The following is a 23,246-nucleotide window of genomic DNA, read 5'->3' on the forward strand; positions in this document are numbered from 1 at the left end:
CATCCCAGAAACCTTTCTTCGAATCTTCAGCCGGAAATAGATAGACTGGTCACCGCGTTCCTATCTTTAAATACCCAGAAACAATACAGCGCTGCCATCTCCTCGTTTACAAACTTTTGCTCTCTATCGGGTCAACAGCTTATATGGCCTCCCAATGTACAGCAAATCACTGAATAGCGTACATGTCATTACAGCAATATGCATATAAATCAATAAATAGTTACATTTCCGCAATCATCTATGTCAACAAACTTAATGACTTTGAAGATAACACGAAGAAATTTATAGTTAAACGTATGCTTGAAGCCCTACGTAGAATCAGAGGCATAAATGCTACAAGGCAGCCCATAACAATACACATATTACAAAAGCTTATCTCGGCGTTGCAATGTATCTGTTGCTCACAGTATGAGAACATGATATTTGCAGCCCTACGTAGCTTTACTTCGGATAAGCGAGTTTACGTCATCAAATAAACAGTCACATGCCTTTTACGTTTGTGGAACTCAGAGAGAAGGTAGAGGACATGTTATTTAACATTTATCCTTAAAAAATTAATTTCCCAACCCGCCACTCCCTGTTGTTTTTGCATTTGATTTATAATTTCAGGAATCAAGACTGACCCAAAGCTTCATCATGGCTGGAATGAGCATCTTTTTGAACAAACGAGGAATTAACTCCAGGCTGTGACTGTTTTTCTAACGTTTCAATCATCTTTAGTCCGAAGGATTCAAATGAAAACACACGCGTGTAATACGTGGCACAGGAAGTGCTGGTTGCAGTAGTAAACTTACCGACTCAGGAGCTGTGCTCGTGTAACCGTTGTCGGTGCACGTGACATGGCCTAAACGAAAAGATAGACTGATTAATATTAAGTTTAATACATCAGTGTTTAGTATATTGTATTTGACTGGCGAAAATTTAACATAACTTTGAACTTTTTGCGACCGACGTCGGAGCAAATCAAATTTAATATTTAACATTTTATCTTAATCAATTACCAGTCATGATGGAAATTTTCATGCCAAGCATTAAAATAAAATAAAAATGAAAATTGTAGAGCTTTTTCTTACATATAGTTTAGTTATGCACCCACGTAACTGACGTGTGTCAGTTGATTGACCTCGTTTTTGAGCTAGTCATGATTGAAGACTATCTTATGTCCTTCATCTTGGCTCGAACCCAAAGCCGCTGACAGCGTAACCACTTGCCTTTACCCCATTTAATCAGATGACTTGTTGGAAAATAATCATTCTAGTTAAAGTCCTATAAATTTAATATAATTTTATATAAACACATCTTATCTTGACAAAACGTGACAACACACATTTCTGGATGCAAATCTGAATCTGAAACCGTTCCCAACAGGTGCTCCACAGGACTCTGTCTTAGGTCCTATTTTGTTTTTGATTTATAGGAATGATTTACTCTTATTTATAGAAAATACTACTGTAGATATATTTGCAGATGGTACAACTCTTTTCACTTTACATGTGTCAATCGATAATGTCGCCATGTCACTGAACAATGATCTTGCAACTGTTAATGATTAGTGTAAACTAAATCGAAATGTCCATCAATATTGCCAAAACAAAAGTAATGTATATCCCTTCAAGGTAAAAAATAAATCGTATTGCAGAATCCTTGCCTGCTGTTTATCAGGTGAGGAAATTACTATCACTTCTCATGAAAAATTACTTGGTGTTAATATTGACATCAAATTTACTTGGAATATTCATATTGATCTTATTCTTAAAGAATGTAACTCCCCTTTGTGCCTACTGTTACGCATAAAACGCTTTCTCTCTCTAGAAATTCGTAAACCTTTTTGTAACACGTCCATTTTACCTCATTTTGACTACTATTGTATAATTTGGGGAAGATGTGGTGTTGTCTTAGAAGATAGAGTAGGTCGTTTTGAAAAGAGGCCTTGATAAAAAATTCGAAATTCCATCTCGTACATTGTTTTCAGAACTAAATTGGATGACTTTTTCCGAACGCGTTTAATTTCAAAAAGCAGAACCATAAATGGCATAGCCACTTCGTATTTCAAAGGTCCACTTACATTTCCTTCTGATATTCATTCCAGAACATTTAGGTCATCCTCTCATCTCCAACTTGTCATGCCAAAACCAAATTTTGAATCTTTCACGAAAACGTTTCTGTACTCTGGTTCAGTTATTGGAATGGCTTCTCCCAGTACATACAAAATGCAACTTCAAAAACATATTTTTAAGCCTTATATTTACAAGGGAATAAATTCCCCAGTAGCTACATGTAGCAGCTCTTGAGATAAATTCTATTCTTATTGTTATTATGCATTTTGTATCATGCTTTTTTATAACAGTTTTGTGTAAATGTATGTATTGTTGAGGGCCTCATGACAGATGGATTTTTTTCTGATTTGTTCCAATGAGTTTCCTCGTTGAATAAAGCCTTTGTTCTTTTTATTAATGTTACAAAAACAGAAACCTCAACGTTTCACATACAGTTAAATGACTCGGCATGATAACAGATTACATGGATGAACCCGAGAAAGTTGCAGTCATTTGTCCTCGCTAAGTTAATTGTCACAAAAAGATAATTAAAGTGAAAATGCGCATTATTAACGATGTTTTTAAAATCTTCATATCCAAGCTTCAATTGTACGAGTGTGTAGATGTTTACTGACGATACGTGACAGTAAACTGTGTTTTATGTTTTTTTTTGTTGGGTTTAACGTCGCACCGACACAATTAAAGGTCATAATTATGGCGACTTTCCAGCTTTTGATGGCGGAGGAAGACCCTAGGTGCCCCTCCGTGCATTATCACGAGCGGGCACCTGGGTAGAACCACCGGCCTTCCGCAAGCCAGCTGGATGGCTTCCTCACATGAAGAATTCAACGCCCCGAGTGAGGCTCGAACACACATCGATGAGGGGCAAGTGATTTGAAGTCAGCTTCACTCGGCCACGGAGCCCCTCCCCGCCCCCCCCCGTGTTTTATTTTTGATAGGGATGTTAAACCATTGTAGCTTGACAAGAGCACTTTGCTTGTTAAACATAAGTTCAGTTGCATTCGAAGCTGTAAGAGTCACTTCTAGTTGTTCAAATGTATAAACAAATGTTTAGACATTTAATGTTAGTTAAAAAACTCAGACCTACAAAGTAATACATTTAGAATCATTTTTTCAAATAATATTGAATGCAAAGTATAATAACAGGAAAATCGGTATTGAATATCCAATCAAAAACCATATGGATTCGTGCTTCGCTTGTGCGTAAGGTTCTTTTTGGGCAGAAGCCATTCCATTGGCTTACTAAAGCTCGATGGTTCTACCAAGGTGCCGGCCCTTGATAAAATAATTTCCGGAGGGGTACCTTGGGTCTAGCTGGAAAGCCTTCCCGTACTTGTATTCAGTGTTGTTATATTTTCTTGCCCTTTGGGATCATGGAGTCCATTCAACATATGTGTAATAAAGTTCCGCTTAAGCCGGTGCTAGAAAGGCGTGAGAGATGTTGCACATTTTATTATCTCTCATGAACAGACTCAATCAAACCGAGTCTGCTATTATTTTTCTTCGTTGCATTCTTTGCCTGCAAAGGATCTTTTTACAGATTTTATTACTTTAATTGTGTCGGTGTGACGTTAACCCCGCCTCTCTTAAAAACAAACAAGGTAAAAAGGTCAACCAATGAGTAAATATTTTATGAGGACTTTAAGTGAAATTCAGTGGAGTACAACAGAGAAGAAAGATAGGTTCGCAGCCGAGTGCTCCTCACGCACGGAGGCCTACTTCTATCACTCGTAAGCGTGTCGTAGCCGAAGCAGATGTCCATATTGACGGTAACCCGTCTCCCGAGCATCTTATTACTAAATTATCCTCTGATATGCATATGCAATTTAGATTTCTGTCTGATTGAATAGACACAACAGAGTCCGGTCTTGAACAACGCATTGCAAATAAGGTGTCGCAACCGCTAAAGAAGAGGGTTAATTCGGAATTAAGCCAAATGCGGAAGGACATCGACAGTAAATTGGAATCGTTTCAAGAATCACTTCGAACATACGTCGCAGAGGAGTTAGAGTTAGATCAATGCTAAGTTGCAGTCATTATCAACTGGTGAATAATGTAATAAGCAAGATGATATTACTAAGGACATTATCATTCGAGGTCTACGAGAAACATCTAATGAAAATATCACAAATAAGATCAACAACCTGATTAAGGATGGTCTGAAATTCAAGGTATGACGTGTGCGCGTGCGGTGAATATTTCAAAGCCTGGTATCGTAATCGTTACAATGAAATCTCATGACGATAAACGGAAGGTCATGCTTAAAAAGTCTGATCTGAAATCTAACAGTAAATATTCTTCAGTGTACATAAACCATAACCTGTCAAAAGCGGATCGTGTTATGTGAAATAGTTTTAGAACAATTTGTCTGCGCTGAAACACCGCAGTCTGCGCACTGTGGTACGAAAAGGTTCAAAAGATCATTATGGTGGCAGTGAGAGATCCGGTGAATCTTCACGTGATCGTGACAGGCTAAAAGAAACCATGAGTGACATCAGAGAAACACCGGGTATGGCAACAACCATTGTGATAATGGCAACCGGGGCAATGGACGATACAGTAATAGCGGTAGCCGTGGTAGTTCAAGCGGTAATAGTTCCTGCAGGAATATGTTAAAAATCGGGGTTAAGAAAGTGCGTGAGTAGAGTACAAACCATAAACCAAACGATTTCATATTACGTTCATCGTGTGTTTTAAGCCAAGATTTTGATATTTTAGGCGTTGCCTATAACTCCTACAAGTAGTCCGTACCATTCCTTATTGTCTTGGAATATTTTAATTAAGCTCTGACGTTGAAGACAATACACAGTTTTTACATTAGACAAATTTGATGTTAGTAACATTCCAAAACTTTTAAGAAGGATCGGGATATGCTATTACAGATCAATAGTATCATAGATACGTTAGAACAGGGTCTGCGTACCCAGTTAGATATTGATTCGATTTATGATGAATGGTGTGGAATAATTAAGCAAAGCATGTATAAAACTTTTCCCTATAAAACTATCAGTATTGGTGTTTCGAATAAAAAAAACGAAGGCCAGGTAAACCTTGGTTTTGTTTTTTTGTTTTGGGTTTAACGCCATTTTTCAACAGTATTTCAGTTATGTAACGGCGGGCAGTTAACCTAACCAGTTTTCCTGGATTCTGTACCAGTACAAACCTGTTCTCCGCAAGTAACTGCCAACTTCCCCACGTAAACCTTGGTGGTCAGATTATTTGTCTACATTATGGGCCGATTTGTGTGTATTGCTGAACGTGACTGGGTTAACTGTCAAGTTGGAAGTGATAAATTAAGTTATAAATCCGTTGTTTTTGTCAATAAACGTAAAGTGTTTGATCGTGAATTGTTTGATGCGAAATGGTATTATTGGTTCAATGTGCAAACTGCTCTAATAATTGAATGTAACACCAGTAGTAAAGGCTGATGATCTGGTACCGGATCATCAAGCGGATATGGCAGATAACTCTTTTTTCCAATACGCCCCATGGTGATCCGGTACCGGTACCAGATCATCATCCAGCCTATGCGTAGCTAGGGATGGCCATCCAGAGTGCCAGATCACCACCCAGGGTACCATATCACCATCCAGGTACCGGATCATCATGGCGCTTGTTGCTAGGTACCAGATCATCATGCCCATGCGTTGCAAGGTACCAGATCACAATTTAGGGTACTATATGCTTTACCAGTTGACAATAAGAGAAAAGGTACTTTCTTTCATAAAAAGAAATGGAGTGGCCCTGAAAAGGGCCGTTGTGTTTTTTTTCAGTTGTGTTTACTTCTTGGCCTTCTTGTGGTTGTTGATAGATTTCATGTGTGCACCTCTTCCTGTTGATCCAACTCGTTTGTTTGGCACTGTATCATCCTGATCATCCAATAGAGGTCTTTAATCGACTGTGTACTGACATCCTGCTCTTCACCCTTACTATTTTCCTGCTGAGTCGTACTTGTCGTTGTTGGAGAAGTGAAGAGGATAGGTACCGTAAGTTGAGCTGCCTTGAATTTCACACCACATTCCGTTCGATGATGTCTTCGACTCTCCTTGATAGTAGAGTTGAGTTTGACCAGATTTATGTTGACAGTCTTGATCTCTTCCAGTATGGATGTTCCAACTTTACTGAGGTACGCCATATGTGCCTCCTGGTGCTGTGACTGTTGCTGAGCTTGTTGCTGTGGCTGCTGTTGATACTGTTGTGTAAAATTCGCCTGCGGTGAGGTATAATATGAATCTACACCATTCTGCATGGTATTTTGAGGTACCGATGTATACACAGGTTGATGACTCGGTGTATAGGTATTCATCTGTGGTACTGTTTGTGTATACGGTTCAATGATATTTGTTGCCTCCATGACTTCTTCAAGTATAGATTTGACAGAAGGTAAGATATTCTCCATCCTTCAAAAGTGACCTGGACGTAGGATGCACCGCCTTTATATACCCTGCATAGAGCCATGATGCAGATGCTACACGTATTTTCATTGGTTGATCAAGAATAAGTGTTAACATGAGCTAAGATTCACGTATTTTTTTACATTTTCTCCTACAGTCATTTTTCGTAGTCAACATTTCCATCATTACATATAAGCATTGTATAGCCTAAGTCTAGACCTTTCTAACAAGGGTCTATTCATTAAAATCGGACGACTAATCAATGAGCAATCAAGAAAAAACGTAGCGTCAAGAAACACAAATAAGCCATTTTAACGTTACATTTAGTCGTACAGAAAAATGTATCGATGGCGTCATTTATAGTGCTCTCTATTAGGTTCGCGTCTTATATTTATATAGCGCTGTGATTCATAGGCTTCATTGCACTTTCTGGCAGTAACCTATTCAATGGAGCTTGAAGACAGACTTGCTTACATTGAGAGGAGCTACGACAGGTTGGGGATGGACATCTCATTACTCCCGACAGGCCATCCAGGAGGCTGAGGTTGAGCGCCTGCAGAGAATACAAAGCACGCAAACTCATACAGAGGATGAAGAGCTGGTGGAGTACACGGAGATGAGGGTGGAGGAGAAGCCAGCCGTGCCAGAGCCAAGCTGTCAGTGAAGGGTCGGACTGGGATGGAGATGACGAGCCGGCCTTTGCGTTCCAAGGCGGACCTTCCAAGAGGAAGAATCTTCAGTAAAGCCCGACCTGTCGTGGCATGCATTAGGTTTTAGAGGTCCTCCAAACCTAAAACCAACAGCCCTTTTCAGGGCTACACACATCTTTTCAGAAAGATACCTACATTATATTGTCAAAAACAATTTAAAAAACAAAGTGGTCTAAGGCCCAAAGGGTAGTTTAGTAAGGCCTCTTCTGATTGGTTAAAAATTAAATATGTAAACTTGTTTCTGAATAGTCCATTGTTTCTCTATCCAGTTCGTGCCTTTACTTTATATACAAAGTTGCTAAAGGTATAGGGTATACCATTCACTATGGGCTTATGAAAACTTCTTCGTTTGATCAAGAAGGATCGGACCCCTGACTGGGTGTACGAAGAGATTAAGAAGAGACAGAGGCAGGTAGGCCTGAAAGCCTTCTTTGCAAGACGTGGGGTGGAGTGGCCACGTCCGCGGGCGGTACAGAGTTAAACTTAACAACCTGTACCCGGACTTGACTGAGTTTAAGACTCAGCCAGTCAAGCTTAATAATTTATACCCAGACTTGTCTGAGTTTGATTAAGTTTGACTTTTAAAAAAGGTCCTTTTAAGGACCAACCAACTATTTTAAAGTAGAAAATACCTTGTATATTGTTAATTGAAAAAAAAAACCACTTATCTTTTTATATAAACATTTTTATTTAAGATACAACGTTTTAAAGAAAAAACACACACAACTATGTTAGAAGTCAATGTCACTGTTTTTTTATAACTTTGGCTGCTTCTGCTTTGGTTCTCCCTGGCTCTTCTTACTACTAGCTTTCCGTTTGGGAATGAAACGCTTCTTACCCTCCTTCTTAGAATCCTGTTCCTCGGTTTGTGGTGTGGTATCCTGATTCTTTACCGTATTATCCTGAGGCACTGTTGGTATGATCAGATCGAATTTACCATATGCCCAAGGTGTTTTTTTTTCTTGTACACCAGCAGTTGGCTTCTGTGGAATATAACCTTGTCGTGGATCGACAGAGGGTACAGAGCCAAAACCAAAGTTTACGGTGTTTTCCTTTGGTTCTGCAATATCTGACCATTTGTACATGCGTGGTGGTACTGGTGGTATGCTGTCAGAAAATCCCCCGACAGGTGGAAATAATGGTCTACGGGTTGAACATCTCAGATTCTTCGTGTAGCTTTACTCGTTGGGACAGTGACTAGCAGAATGTCCTTCCTCCTTGCAATTGTAACAAACATCCTTTCCATTGTTGTAGATCAACCAGTTCATAGCTCTGATATGCTTCTTTAATTTCTCCAACAACACGTCCCTTGGTTATTGATAGTACATGGTATCAGCCCCATCAACTTTCTCTACAGGTGCATAAGTTTTGCTTTCCTTCTTGTCTCTTCAGATTTCAGAGATCAACTGATGTGCTGACAGTCCTCGTATTATAGAATTTTCAAGGTCATCATGCCAGCTCAGTTTTTCTGTCAGTATAAAAGGACAGTTATCAAGAGATTTGTATCATTTCTGCCTAGGCTTTCATGGCAACACCACGTAAACTAGTACCTTACTCAGAGTGAAGATGAAGAAGAAGAACTAAAGAAGCATCGTTTATCATTAACTGAAAAGAAACAAATCTTAGCTAGTAGAAAAGAACGACGTGAGTGTTTAGAAGGAAAACGTAAACAAGCAAGGCAAGATCAACACGATGAGAAACGACACGACCTGGCAAGCAACTACTTTAACATTACACCTAGAATGGAGCGAAAATCAAGAAAATTCAAGACGCAAAGTAAAGTGTACGATGTTACATTCAAACCCTATGACCAGCCGTATGACTTTACCTACGACCTATTCAATGCTATGGTAGACAAGATGAAAGAGGAGTGTCAGACTAAACCAAGAGATAAAGTTCGAGACTCAATTGATCATCCCGGTTTGAAACATGGAATATACGTCCCATTTGACAATGCGTCAGCAGTGACAGGGGAAACTTTGCTTCAAGAATTTGAAAATGTCATGCAAAGCAATGAAGATTTCAAGATTCATGATGGTCAACTGCATGCTGAAATTACTCATATTTCAATGCCCGAAGGATCCGACAAAGCCAGACGAAATATGCATCATGGATCTCGTGTCAGTATAGAGAATATGACAAAACTCAAACAAAGTGTCATACAAATTGACAATTCTAATGACAGCATGTGCTTGGCACGATCCATTGTTGTAGGTATATGCCATGCACAAAAATATAATACCGAGGAATGGAAAACACGATGGAACATGATGCGACAATCCAAGAAATCTTTACAACAGAAGGAAGCTCAGACGTTATTGGATAGTGTTGGAATCGGCCGTGCGGAATAGAGGAGTACCAGAAAATCCAGTCAAAACTCTACCCAGACTACATTATCAAGGTTCACACTCAACATGGTAAAGGTGAACCTTTGTTTACCCCACCCACCATGAGGAAAGGGAGTAAAGTGATACACGTATACCACCACGGAGGACATAATGACATCATCACTTCGATCAAAGGATTCTATGGATATGGTTATTATTGTGAATACTGTGACACTGGCTATAACAATCTAGAACAGCACAAGTGTAAAAACATTTGTCAGTGTTAGTCAACGGAACTCTGTGAACCTGGCAGACAGGTTACATGTAGTGACTGTAGGATTACTTATTACTTTTAAAAGTGTTGAATGTTATAAAAAGCATAAGCAAATCACAGGTCGCAAAAAGAAAAGTATTTGTGAATCTATATGGCAATGTCATACATGCCATAGTATTGTTGTAGGTAGGAAGAAAAGTCATGTTTGTTCAGGGTCAAAGAAATGTAGGTATTGTAAGGACATTGTTGGACCAAACCATGAATGTCATATACCAAAATATGTTTCGCCTGAATCTGAAGGTCCTTCAGATTACATCATTTTTGATTTTGAGAGTCGTTTCGATATAAGCGAGAACATACAAAATTTCTGTTGTGCTCAACGCTTTTGCGATGAATGTATCCGTAAGGACATCACTGAACCGTGCGATCACTGCGACACGTTACCTGAACCCAGGGAAATGTTGTTTAGGGGTGATAATACCGTGGCTGAATTTTGTACTTGGTTATTTAACCCCACCCACAAAGGATCCACGGTCATAGCACACAATTTTCAAGGGTATGATGGTCAGTTTATCTTGCGGTATATTGTCAGTCATACCACAACCAAACCCGAGGTCATCATGAATGGAACTCATTTCCCTGAAATGTCATGGACTGAGAATGACTGATTCCTTGAGCTTTCGCAGTATGCCATTGTCAGCTTTTCCCAAAACCTTTGGTCTTACAGAAATGGCTAAAGGCTATTTTCCACACTGGGCTAACAAAGCTGAATTTCAGAATTATGTGGGGCATTACTTAGATTCAGAGTACTATCATCCTGGCGGTATGAAACCCGAACCCCGTGAAGCTTTTTTAGAATGGCATCAGGGAAAGGTAAACACACATTCCATCTTTGATTTTCAAAAGAAGATGGAAAAGTATTGCCGATCAGATGTAGATCTTTTGAGGAGGGGTTGTGGTAAATTTCAACATCAGCTTATGGCCAGTGACGGCATCAATCCTTTTACCGAATGTGTCACTTTGGCTCAAGTCTGTTATTGTGCCCATCGCAAAAACACATTGCCAGAAAAGAGTTTGGGTATCATTTTAGATGCAGGATATCCAAACAAGACCCGTTATTCTATTAAAGACGTACGATGGTTAAAGGCCGAGGCAACTACCACAGGAAAACCCATTCGTCATGCACTGAACGGTGGAGAAGTCCGTATAGGTCCCTATTCTGTTGATGGGTACAATGCAGAGACCAATACGGTGTATGGGTTTCTAGGGTGCTGGACTTATGGGTGTTAAACGTGCTATCCAAAGCGTGAGGTCAAGAATCCTTACTCGTTACAGACCGTGAATACATTGTATCTAGAGACCTTTTCAAGATTTGAAGCTTTGCAAAACCAAGGGTACCACATTGAATACATTTGGGAATGTAATGTGACCAAAAGTGCAAGGAAGACCCTGAGTACAAGAGTATGACTGATCGGTTCTATCCCCGTATGGAACCCATCAAACCCCGTGATGTCCTGTTTGGTGGACGTAGCAATGTAGTTACTCTATACCATGAAGTAGATGAAAGCACCAATCAAGAGATCAAGTACGCCGATATATGTTCACTTTATCACTATGTGAACAAATACAAAGAATATCCCCTTCATCACCCTGTCATTCTAAGTCAGGAGGAAATTGATATGACAAACCTTAAGCAATACAGAGGTTTGATCAAGTGTAAGGTGCTCCCTCCTCAGGATTTATGGTTACCCGTCCTACCCATGCATTGCAACAAGAAAATGGTGTACACCTTATGCCGTACATGTGCAGAGAAAAAACTTCAAACATGTACTCATTCACAGGAGGAAAGGGTTTTGGTTGGGGTTTGGACTTCAGTGGAATTGAATAAGGCTTTAGATCTAGGTTACAAGATTCTAGAAGTGTATCAAATCTGGCACTTCAAGGAATGGTGCGACACTGTCTATAAGGAATAAATCAATAAGTACTTGAAAAGGGAACAGGAGGCCAGTGGTTATCCCAACTGGGTCAAGACTGAGGCAGATAAAGATAAGTTCAAAAGCAACTATTTTCAGGCCGAAGGTGTCATCCTTGAAGATGTGGAGAAGAATCCAGGCAAAAGAGCCGTGGCCAAAACCAAGTTCAGTTGTCTCTGGGGAAAGAATGCCCAAAACAATGTCTTGCCCAAATCGGAATACATTGACAAGCAGCCAGATTAAACGAGATCATGGCTGACCCTCACAAAAAGTCCACTACTTTGACTTCTTTGAACATGATGAGTTTTCTCTGATCAATTATTCCGATTACACGGATATGTCAGAACCCCATGCTGCAGCCAATGTGGTAGTTGCAGGTTTGTCACTGCCTATGCTAGGTTAGAACTGTACTCAGTCCTGGAACGTTTAGGGGATCGGGTCTTGTACTTTGACACAGACAGTTGTATGTTCATTTACGACCCTGATAAATACAACATTCCCATTACAGACAGTCGATTGGGAAAGTGGACTGATGAATTACTCAGTGGAAGAATTGTCAAGTATGTTGCCCTGGGTCCTAAAAACTACGGGTACGAGTACATTGTCAATGGGGAACGCCACAAAATGTGCAAGGTCAAAGGCATTACCCTGGATTACAATACCACCCAAAAAGGCAATTTCAACAGTATGATACAAGCTATCCAAAACAGGGAATCCTTTTCAGAACTCACTGAATATCCATAACGTATCAAAAGACACAGAGATAGAAAGGTCACCAGTGAACTCCAGACCAAGACTTTCCGTTCAGTGTATACCAAACGTGTCGTGGTGGATCAATATAAGACCGTGCCTTACGGATATCTTCAGTCGTAGACATGACAGCAAATGAATCGGACGTGCTTTCTCCAGATATCTGTCAGCGGGTATATCGAGATTTTGTAGAAACACCCTGGATTTCGTTCTATCATATTCTAGATTCTGAACTGTATGCTGTGGTTTTATTTCACATCCATTGTGAAGAAGAAAGGACTGGGTCAAACCGTCAGATACGTGCATGGTTGAACAGGAACTGACACATTTCAACGTTTTAAAACTATTATTATAACAAAAGCAGTACAACAAGGAGAAGCAAACATTAACCTGGAAGCTATTAATAGCACTGACTGGAAAAGTTTCGTTACTGAGAGTGAAAGAGTACTTTTACATATAGACGACTGGAGAAGGGGCGGTACTTTTTCACAAGAAAAACGTTGGACATTTTTGAATGAATCAGAATGTTGTATTGATAAAGCTTGGCATTTACTTAAGTGAATAAAATGGTATTAACAACAACAGAAGAAGTTATGTTATTACTGAAGACAAACGGATATAATGAAAATATTAGGGTTACAGAGGAGATGATATTCTTTTACGGCAGAGAAAATGCTTTCAGCAACATGTACAAATCAAGTTTTACTGACAACAGTGCAGTTTATGTATGTAGTGAGCAATATTTTCAATTTACAAAAATGATGCAATGTCAAGAAAAGGATCGTGCTATGTGTATCATGAAGACGACAAGTCCTTATGAGGTGAAGCGTTTGGGAAATATGAAATCGGGAACTTTAATGCAAACCAATGGGATCAACAATCTACAGAAGTGCTTTTCAAAGCAAATTGGCTGAAGTTCACACAGAATGAAAATCTAAGAAATCTTCTTCTAGCCACGGGGTCTAAATTCCTAGTAGAGGCCAACCCACGAGATAGTATTTGGGGTATCGGAATGGATATGTGGAATTCAAATGCAGTCCATCCTAACAAGTGGAATGGAAGAAATAGATTTGGATCCATTCTAATGGATATAAGGAGTTGGCTCCGACAGACTCAGTCATTCTGACTTTTGCAGTCTAACCATAAAGATGGAAAATAGCTCGGGAGTATTCGAGAACATGATGAATTCCTTCACTGCTGAACTCAAGGAAGTGTGTCCAGTACATCACAAAGTACGGGCGTATGAAGCACATTACAGTAAAGTACATCTTGGCTTTTCGGCAGACACTTTTGTAGAATTATTCAAAGCCTATGTTAGAAACAGGACGGATTTAAAAATAGACCTCCATCGTGCACACTGGTGATTCGTATACGGACATGTGGGAGAATATGCCAGAGGATTTTTTGGTAGATATAGAAATTGCATTGTGCGATTTTCTGCAAGCAAAGAAGTGTCTCTACGTCAAGTACAAGGACATAACAAAAGTAAGAACAGACTTGGATATGAGTTTCTCTACATGGATGAACATGCTCCGAAAATATATGAGTAAATATCATTCTGACATCGAACTTGAGTGGTGTGAACACAGTTTGCAACCAAATTCGTTTTGTGAGTCACGGTGGAACCCAAAATGATTGATGGAGATGATAAAGTCTACGTCAACATTCTGACTATGTTATGTGATCACCATGCAGATCGACAATGGTAAATAGTAGCCACACAACAGACAAAGCATCATTCGTAAACATGATGTCAAACAAGGCAGTTGTGTTGTCTCTCAAACTAAAAAAACACTGGACATAGCGTTGATGCCAAAGCATGCTCGCAGTACATTATATCAGTATGTGATGAAATGGTTGTTTTGTCAATCCAGGGTAAATAAAGAATTCAGACATCACCAGGTCATGCATGGTGTCGTTCAGATTGTCAAGAAATATTTATTTGTTGCCGAGTCGGGACTATTACCGCTAGCACTACGGCAAGGAGCAGTCATACAGGGTTTGAATATCTTCATGGAAGGTGAAAAAAAACGATCTCCTTCACCAAGTGAATCAAATATTGGAACATTTACCAAAGATCAAGTCACTTTTGTGTCTGCATTATATGGTAGCATCAGAATTGTTGTTCCTGAATGTCCAGTACAGATTACAACAACATGTCAGACAGTAAAGAGTAGAAAATCTTTACACCTACAGAAACAATCGCTCATGTCATCAACTGGAAGAGATTAATGGACAAAGCATCAAGCAAACAGGAAAAAATGGCACTTATGATATTGATGACTGTGAGTATGATGAAAGATCTTGACACTTTAAACTGGTTATGTGAACTTTATAACTGTGACATTGAAAACATTAAATTGGAGTGGTATATAAATGACAAGATAGAAGACATTTATTTGTTAAATAATTGTTAGCTATTTTATTGTTGTGAACATTGTTTTTTTGAACATGGAGCAATGATGTTAGCTTTAGGCAAGGCACAGCCTCAGTTTAGGAAAAAACTAATCAAGGAAGCGCCTAAAGATCTGATCAACTGCGTGGCAGAATGCTGTCAAAATTTTTTAAAAGGAAATGTATCTCTATCAGAAGCTCAGAAGCGCCAGTTGCATCCAAGGCGTCAACAACTTCGAGACTTGGCAAACAAAAAGATTCCCATCCAGAAAAAAAAAACGATTTTTAAATCAGAAAGGAGGATTTTCACCACTGTTAGCTTTTGCGCTAGCACCTGTGCTCAACAACAGTCTTGGAAAATTGATAGATAAAATGTGAAGAAGATGGCCATTGTTCCGTTTAAAACGCTGGAGGAGATGAATCGCTGGAAAGCAGAGCAACAATAACGTCCAAGATTACCACCAAACCCTAATATCACACAAACATCAGAGCTGCAGAAAGACATTGGGTCTTTACTTCATCGAGAGGATTTGTCTGAAAGTGAAAAAGCTCAATTATACGGTCAAACGTTACAAAAATTTCAACTGTCTCATAAAAAGGCAGTGCAACCGTCATCAAAGTTTCAGCAACAGCAACAGCAAACTGTATAAACAGAGAAAAAGCCTGAGACTTTGAATGATCGTATTACTGATAGTGTGACAGTAACCATGCGTCGTAAAGGCAAACTTCTTCTTCAAATGTTGGAAGACCATCCGAGGATGAGTTGGAATGCTCAGGGAAATTTAGAAGTCAATGGAAAACCTATTCCCAGATCTAATATGATTGATTTAGTCAATGATGTTCTAAGACAACGTAATGGATCCAACCCAAGAGGATGGCAAGAATTTTCTCGAGGTCTGAGAGAATCTAATGTCCCTCAGAAATATGTTGGCAACAGACAGCGCTGGTTATGGATGCAGAGAGACGGGTCCGAGGATGAAGAGGATGGGGATGAATGTTTTGAGACCAGTTCCTACTTACCACCTACACCACCTAAGTCTATAAAACGTAAACCCAGAGCTTCATCGTCCCAGTCGTTGGAGGCTTATTAACATGGACAGTAAAAGAGAGGTAGTGCTTGATAAAACATACTACGATCCAAAACATCCTGCAGGATTCGAGCGTACAAAAACCGTATCGGTCAGCTCGAAAACAGATCAAATCTTTATCTTTAAATCAAGTCAGATCATGGTTGCAGGAGCAGAAAACCTACACGTTGCATAAACCTATTCGTCGAAAATTTAAACGACGTCAAACAAAGGTGGGAGGCATTGATCATCAGTGGCAAGCGGATTTAGCAGACTTACAGAGGTTAATGAAAGACAATGATCAGTTTTGTTATTTGTTGTGTGTCATTGATGTGTTTTCAAAATACGCTTGGGTTGTTCCAATTTATAATAAAACAGGTCAAACTTTGTTTCAAGCGTTTGTGTCTATTTTGAAAACTTCAGGTCGATCCCCAAAGTCCTTGCAAACTGACAAAGGGTCTGAATTAAAAAAAAAGACTTTCAAAAGTTTTTAAAGTCAAAACATACATTTTTTCACTACAGAAAATCCTGAAACTAAAGCAAGCATTGCTGAAAGATTTCAAAGTAGTTTGAAAAGTCGCATGTGGAAGTATTTCACACATGAAAAAACGCGACGTTACATTGATAATTTAGATGATTTGGTTCATGCCTACAATCATAGTTTTCATCTGAGTATTCAAACAACACCCGCATCGGCCACTGAAAAAACAGAAGCTGAAGTATCACAACACTTGTATGGATCAAAAACAAACTTGAAACCTATCTCGGTCAAAGTGGGTGATTTAGTTCGCATCAACAAAACAAAGCGAACGTTTGACAAAGGATATCTTCCAAACTGGACCAAAGAATTATTCAAGGTCATTCCCATTCGCCGTTCTTTGCCACCAACTGTTCAGTTAGAAGATTTGGTAGGGGAAAAAAATTGAAGGATCCTTTTATTTGCCTGAAATTCAGACTTTTACGAAATTGAATCAGTCCTCGCTCGTCGCACAAGGAAAGTGGGTGGAAAAAAGATCAAAGAAATTAAAGTTCACTGGGAAGGTTATCCAAAGAAATTTGACAGTTGGATTCCAGAAAGTCTTTTGGTATAAAAGACTCTACATTTTGACAGGATGTCTCAGTCAGATTCGGCTAGCGTGGAGGTGGCAGACAATACTACGACGCTTTGTAAAACTCGTGAGCCAAAAAATCGTCTCACTTACATGTTACAGATTTTTGCCAATTATTTTGTGCTGGTGGTTTCAATCATTCAACTCTGTCTGAAATCTGAAGATAGGATTTGGTTAATTCTGCTCAGTAGCACACTTGGTTACATTTTACCCACCCCAAGTTTGAAATTCATAAAACAGCTTACGTTGCTAAAATCTAGCTGTTGGTCACCAGCGATGAATTCGTTTTACATAACGGTGCTCAGTGACAGCTCTATGGCTATGTTTTCTAACAATACCCAGAGTGAATTCAGGACAAAATTACCCAAACCCATTCATGTCAATAAAGATGATTATGTACTGGCTTTGGTCGAGCTCATCATTCCTTTTCAAATTGTCAATGTGACGGAGGAGGAATCTCAATTTCAAGCTGTTACAACCCATGCCAAACTAGGCAAGGAATTTAGTAAATTACCTTCCGCCAAGTGTAACAAAATCAATGATCAGTACACCTTTCATTGCTGCATCAAATCTGGGGTATATTCTTCCCCAGTGCATCTCATTACTGAAATTGACAATGCTATTCAAAAGGAACTTGATGACATTCTCCATAAATTGTCATTGGTGTTTCATATAGGTTATTCCGAACCAAGGAGACGTATCAAATTCAATTCCAATACACAGCATGTGGGTATACATTTTCATCCTAGTTTATTACTTAAGCTAGGGGGAAAAAGTCAACATCTCGGAGATGTTTATCCAGGGGATGAAAATCCTTTTCCTTACGGTGTGGATTTAAATGTTGGCACTAAACATTTATTCATCTATTCTGATCTGGCAGATTTTACTTTTCTGGGATATATTGAGGCACCAATTCTTCGTCTGGTTCCATTTGAACCGAGCAAGAGAGAATCATGTTCACGAAGAATTGGTCAATTTGCATTATGTCCCCATCTCCAAATCCAGTTTTGATGAAATAGGTATAAATATAAGGGGTGACACTGGACAAACCGTTCAGTTTGTTGGTGGCAAGTCTATGGTGAAGTTGCATTTTCGAAAGAAATCACAACTTAACATATGATCACAATGTATCCCGTGTATCGTGGTGTTCCTCGCCAGTACGGTCATGGACTTGTGTCTATCTTTAAATCAGCTATCAAAACAACATCTCCTTTTGTGAAACCCATAGTTAAATCAGCAATTAGGGCGCTCAAACATGAAGGCCTGGGTGCAGTCAAGGATATCATGTTAGGAAGAAATCCAAAACAGGTGTTAAAGTCTCGTGGAAAAAGGGCGAATCATTGATTCTCTTTAAAAGGTTCAAAACCAAGGCTTCGTTGTCAGTACTCATTCAGACATCGTGGAAGAAGGGTGGTGGTGATACCGCAACGTGGTCGTGGAAAAAACCTTCACAAAGAAAATCTAGACCTCTTGATATTTTCGACTGAAATAACTATGATTCAACACGGTTCTTGCGAGTGTAGCAAAACAGAACTTGATGTTTCTGCTGTACCTTCAACCATGTCAGCTATGCAAGATGGACAATGGACGGAACATTACCCGATTTCGGCTTTGAATAATTCAGCGCCCATCGGTTTTATTATTCCTCCACAAACGGAAAAATGGACAGATTTGAATCAGTCCTATTTGTACATCAAATTCAAATGACTAAGGCTGATTGAACAGACCTGGGGGCTGACACTGAAACTTCTGTGGTCAATAACATTTTCCACAGTATGTTCAGTAGCATTTATCTGTATTTGAACAATAAACTGATTTCGAGCAACACACACACCTGTCCGTACAGAGCCTACATTGAAAATCTCCTGTCCTACAACAAAGAAGGTAAAAACACACAACTGCGTGCGTTTGAACTCTGGGATAAATATACATCCAGTCATATGCAGGATAATACACGAGTTGGAGGTAATAGTAGATGGAAAGTTCACAGAACTCGTATTGCCGAAAGCAAATCCTGTGAACTCATTGGAAGATTACATCTGGATTTATTCCTACAAAAGAAATACCTCCCCAATGGAATTGAAATACGTCTCAAGTTGAACAGAGCCTCCGCCAACTTCTTTCTCATGGGCACAGCCGAAGGAAAAGTTGATATCCAGCAAGTGGGATTCAACGTGAGGACGGTTGAATTGCTTCCTGTGGGGGCCAACGATTTGAATCAGGCCATTAGTCAGCATAACATGAAGATCCCAATACGACGCGCTGTAGTGAAAACATTCACGATCCCCTGATGGACAGAGATCTGAAATTGATGATCATTTGTTTCTTGGACAACTTCCAAAACGGCTCATCATTGGTATGGTGAGAAATGCAGATATGAATGGTGACCACCGCACCAACCCATTTGATTTCAGACATTTCCATTTGTCTAAACTAGAAGTCAGTATCGTCGGGAAAACCATTCACAACAAAGCCTTCCAACCAGATGAGCTCTTGGACTCAACAGGTCGATTGGATTGACTATGACAAAATATAAAAGTGGCTACACTCTCTGGGGATTTGATCTCACCGCAGATCAAGGTTGCGAGGAAGGTCAACTTCACCCTATAAAAACGGGGAACCTGAGGATGGATCTTCAGTTTGCACAACATCTTCCTAGAGTCGTGAACGTGATAGTGTACGCAGAATGTGACAGTAAAATTGAAATCAACGGATTGTGAGAAGTCATCACAGATTATTAAACATGGATGGTCCTGCCTATGCCAGACAACTCAGAGAAGATGCTGAGAAGGTGAAATACCATGAACCGATATTTAAAAGAAAACTGAAGAATGTGCGAGACACCTTAAACGAATGTGTTGTGGAAGAACTTCAAACACTCATCTTCGATGAAGTACGTAAGAACTGTTATGGATGTATTGTGGATCATCCCAGTCAGTTACAGCATCAACTGTGTTTGTTCACATCTACGGACGAGTGGGTGGAGTTGTACATTGAAAAAGCTCTTAATCAACTGAATCTCTACAATGTCATGGAAAAATGGTATCCAAAACTAGAGCTCATGGACGTGCATGGCAGTGAGAAAGTACAAGCCCTGCATATGTGGGTAGATATAAGGGACAAGTTAGCCCGCCATCAATCAGATCCACGGGAAAGAAGGATGAGTATATGGGCAGATCGAGTGAAGACGCCTGGAATCATGAATACCCATGAACTTCAATAGATCTTGGATAAATCGTTTATATTGAGAACACTCAATGGAGAAGTGTGTCCTAAGGATCATCTACCGAAGCAGAAACCCTGTCATGTGAAAGCTTACACAGTGAACAAACATGACGCAGATAAACCTGGAGAACATTGGGTGGCTATTTACATCAGAAAAAATACAGCCATCTACTTTGACTCTTATGGATTACCACCCTTAGAGGAACTATTCGACCCTTCTTGGACAACAATACCCGAAGCTGGACTAGGAACAACATACGACTTCAAAGTGGAAGCAGTGCCATGTGTGGTGTTTACTGCATTTTGCTTTGGACGCTTTAGCCAGAGGATATGATTTAGAGACTATATTGATTATCAAATTTCATTTAGAGCCAAGATATTGGCATCTCAATGACAAAGATATAGGAACTTGGTTTAAACAATTCTATGGACACTTGTATGCAAAAGCTAGATCACTAGCTAAACCTGAACATGGTCAGTGTTGTATAGCAGATCAATCTAAAAAACTTGCTTTAGCTTTGTTTAAATTGTATGTGTTAGACCATGATTATTTGAACCCTTAATGTTCTTTGTTAATACAATTACTTGTTCAATAAAAAAATGTGTACACTAAATTGTTTTTTGTTATTTTTCCCTATCTAGGGGTAGTAGTAAGGTGCCATAACCCCATCCCTCAAAAAGACCAGTAGTCCTGGTCTTTTTTCAACTTAGCTATGTAGATGTTGGTCCTCCATGTAAGATCAAATCTCATTGGCTAATATATTGATTCTCGATCCTGTCCGCGCGATCCCTATATAAGCAAGTACATTGGTCTACAGTTCATCAATGGAGTCCATTGCCGAGCAAATTGAGGAGCTACAACAACTTGAAGCCAGAGCTGGTGTTCTTCAGAACAGTATCCTCAATACACTTAGGAGGGAATAAGAGAGGTTGAGGGACACCCAACGAAGAACGAATGAGGCGTTAAGGATCATCCGATCCTTAAAAGAAAGAGAACAGTGGAGACGGGCAGAAAGGCAAAGAATGGAGGAGCGATACATGGGTTGGCGCTACGTCAGGGTTGTTAGGGTTCACCCCTACGTCCAAAGGGCCCCGGCTGATAGCACCACTGAGTAGAGATGCTACTCAAAAAAACACAACGGCCCTTTTCAGGGCCACTCCACTTCTTTTTACGAAAGAAAGTACCTTTTCTCTTACTGTCTACTGGTAAAGCATATAGTACCCTAAATGGCGATCTGGTACCCTAAATCGTGATATGGCACCTAGCAACGCATGGGCATGATGATCTGGTACCTAGCAACAAGCGCCATGATGATCCGGTACCTGGATGGTGATCTGGTACCCTGGGTGGTGATCTGGTACCCTGGTGACCGTCCCTAGCTACGCATGGGCTGGATGATGATCTGGTACCTGTACCGGATCACCATGGGGCGTATTGGAAAAAAGAGTTATCTGCCCTATCCGCTTGATGACTGGTACCAGATCATCAGCCTTTACTACTAACACCGATAATAAGAAGTTTTGGAAATCGTTTGGGAAAATTGGATTTAACTAATATAAAAAGAAAAACGTTTCCATGGAGATTATTAAAAATAATAGCAATACTACCACAGCTGTGCAGAAAGTTTTAGATAAAGCATGACTTCATTTTTTTGTTGAATAACAATGTGCTGCGTATGTGACTAATCATTTAGATGTATGCGATGAGAGTATTAATTTTACCTTTTAATGAAAACATTCAGCATTGGAAATAAAACGGGCAGCAGATAAAGCGCAACGTGGAAAAGCAGTTGGAGTAGACACTATTCATGTAAAATGATATAGCTATACTTTTTCTGCATACCTTGTTTAATATTTGTTTCGATAAAGGAACTGTGCCAACAATTTTGGGGAAAGTGTGTTATCAATCCCATACCCAAAGGAGTATTTTATCGGCTTCTGCTGTATACAAAACTAATTATAGTGTACTTAATGAGCGTCTACAAAAATGGGTTTATGATAATGGTGAGATGGAAGATGAGCAGGGGGAATTAGTTAGACGAGTAGTACTCTAGATAAATTTTCTACGCTAACAGGTATTATTGAGACTAGGAACAAGTTTTAAAAGTCAACTTACGCAGCATTTATCGATTTCCGAAAGGCTTGCGATTCTATTAATAGGTGTAAACTTTGGAAAAGGCTTGTCGAATTGGACATGTCGGGCAAAATGTTGAAAGCTGTAATGTCACTCTACTCATCTGTCACTTTTTGTGTTAGGGTCAATCTCTTAATACAGACTGGTTCGATGTGCACTCTGGTTTAAGACAGGGCTGTTTTCTGTCTCCTTTGCTCTTTAACCTCTACATTAATAATCTGATTTTATAGAAAGCTTTGATGTTGGTATACCTATCGGAGTTGAAAAACAATGTATTCTGTTATATGCAGATGATATTGTTATTTTAAGGTATGACCCATGTAATAGTGTAACTCCTTTTGAAGAATATTCAGTTCCTTTGACTTAAATTTTTCCGAGGGCATATTGGGACCATTTTCCCCCTATATTCCTTTTCTTCAGGTAAGTTTTTACTTTTTTTCAAGACTTATTACTGATTTAATGGTACAAAAGTGAAAAAATTCATTTAATAAGTGATTTCTTGCTGTTCAAAGTGAATTTACCTCTGAAACAGAAGTGGGGAGTATTAGACATCTTAAAATAACTGAGTTACATGTGGTAAAAGTTCTCTATTTTGACTTTACTCTATATATTACATATTGTGGAAGAAAAGTAGGTAGGTTTTATGTCAAGTTTATTTTTGAATGAAGTGGGCAAAATTTAAATCAGTCCCACAGGACTCGACCTTAAATTCTCAATGTTTGGAGTTATAATTGTATCTCATTAAATCCTCTTACTTGAGGCACCCAAGAAAAAAAATATGTTCACAGTTTTATTTTGTGCTTTATAATTGTTTACAAATGGTTTGACGTTT

Source organism: Mercenaria mercenaria, chromosome 6, assembly GCF_021730395.1.
Source record: "Mercenaria mercenaria strain notata chromosome 6, MADL_Memer_1, whole genome shotgun sequence".
Taxonomy (NCBI): domain Eukaryota; kingdom Metazoa; phylum Mollusca; class Bivalvia; order Venerida; family Veneridae; genus Mercenaria; species Mercenaria mercenaria.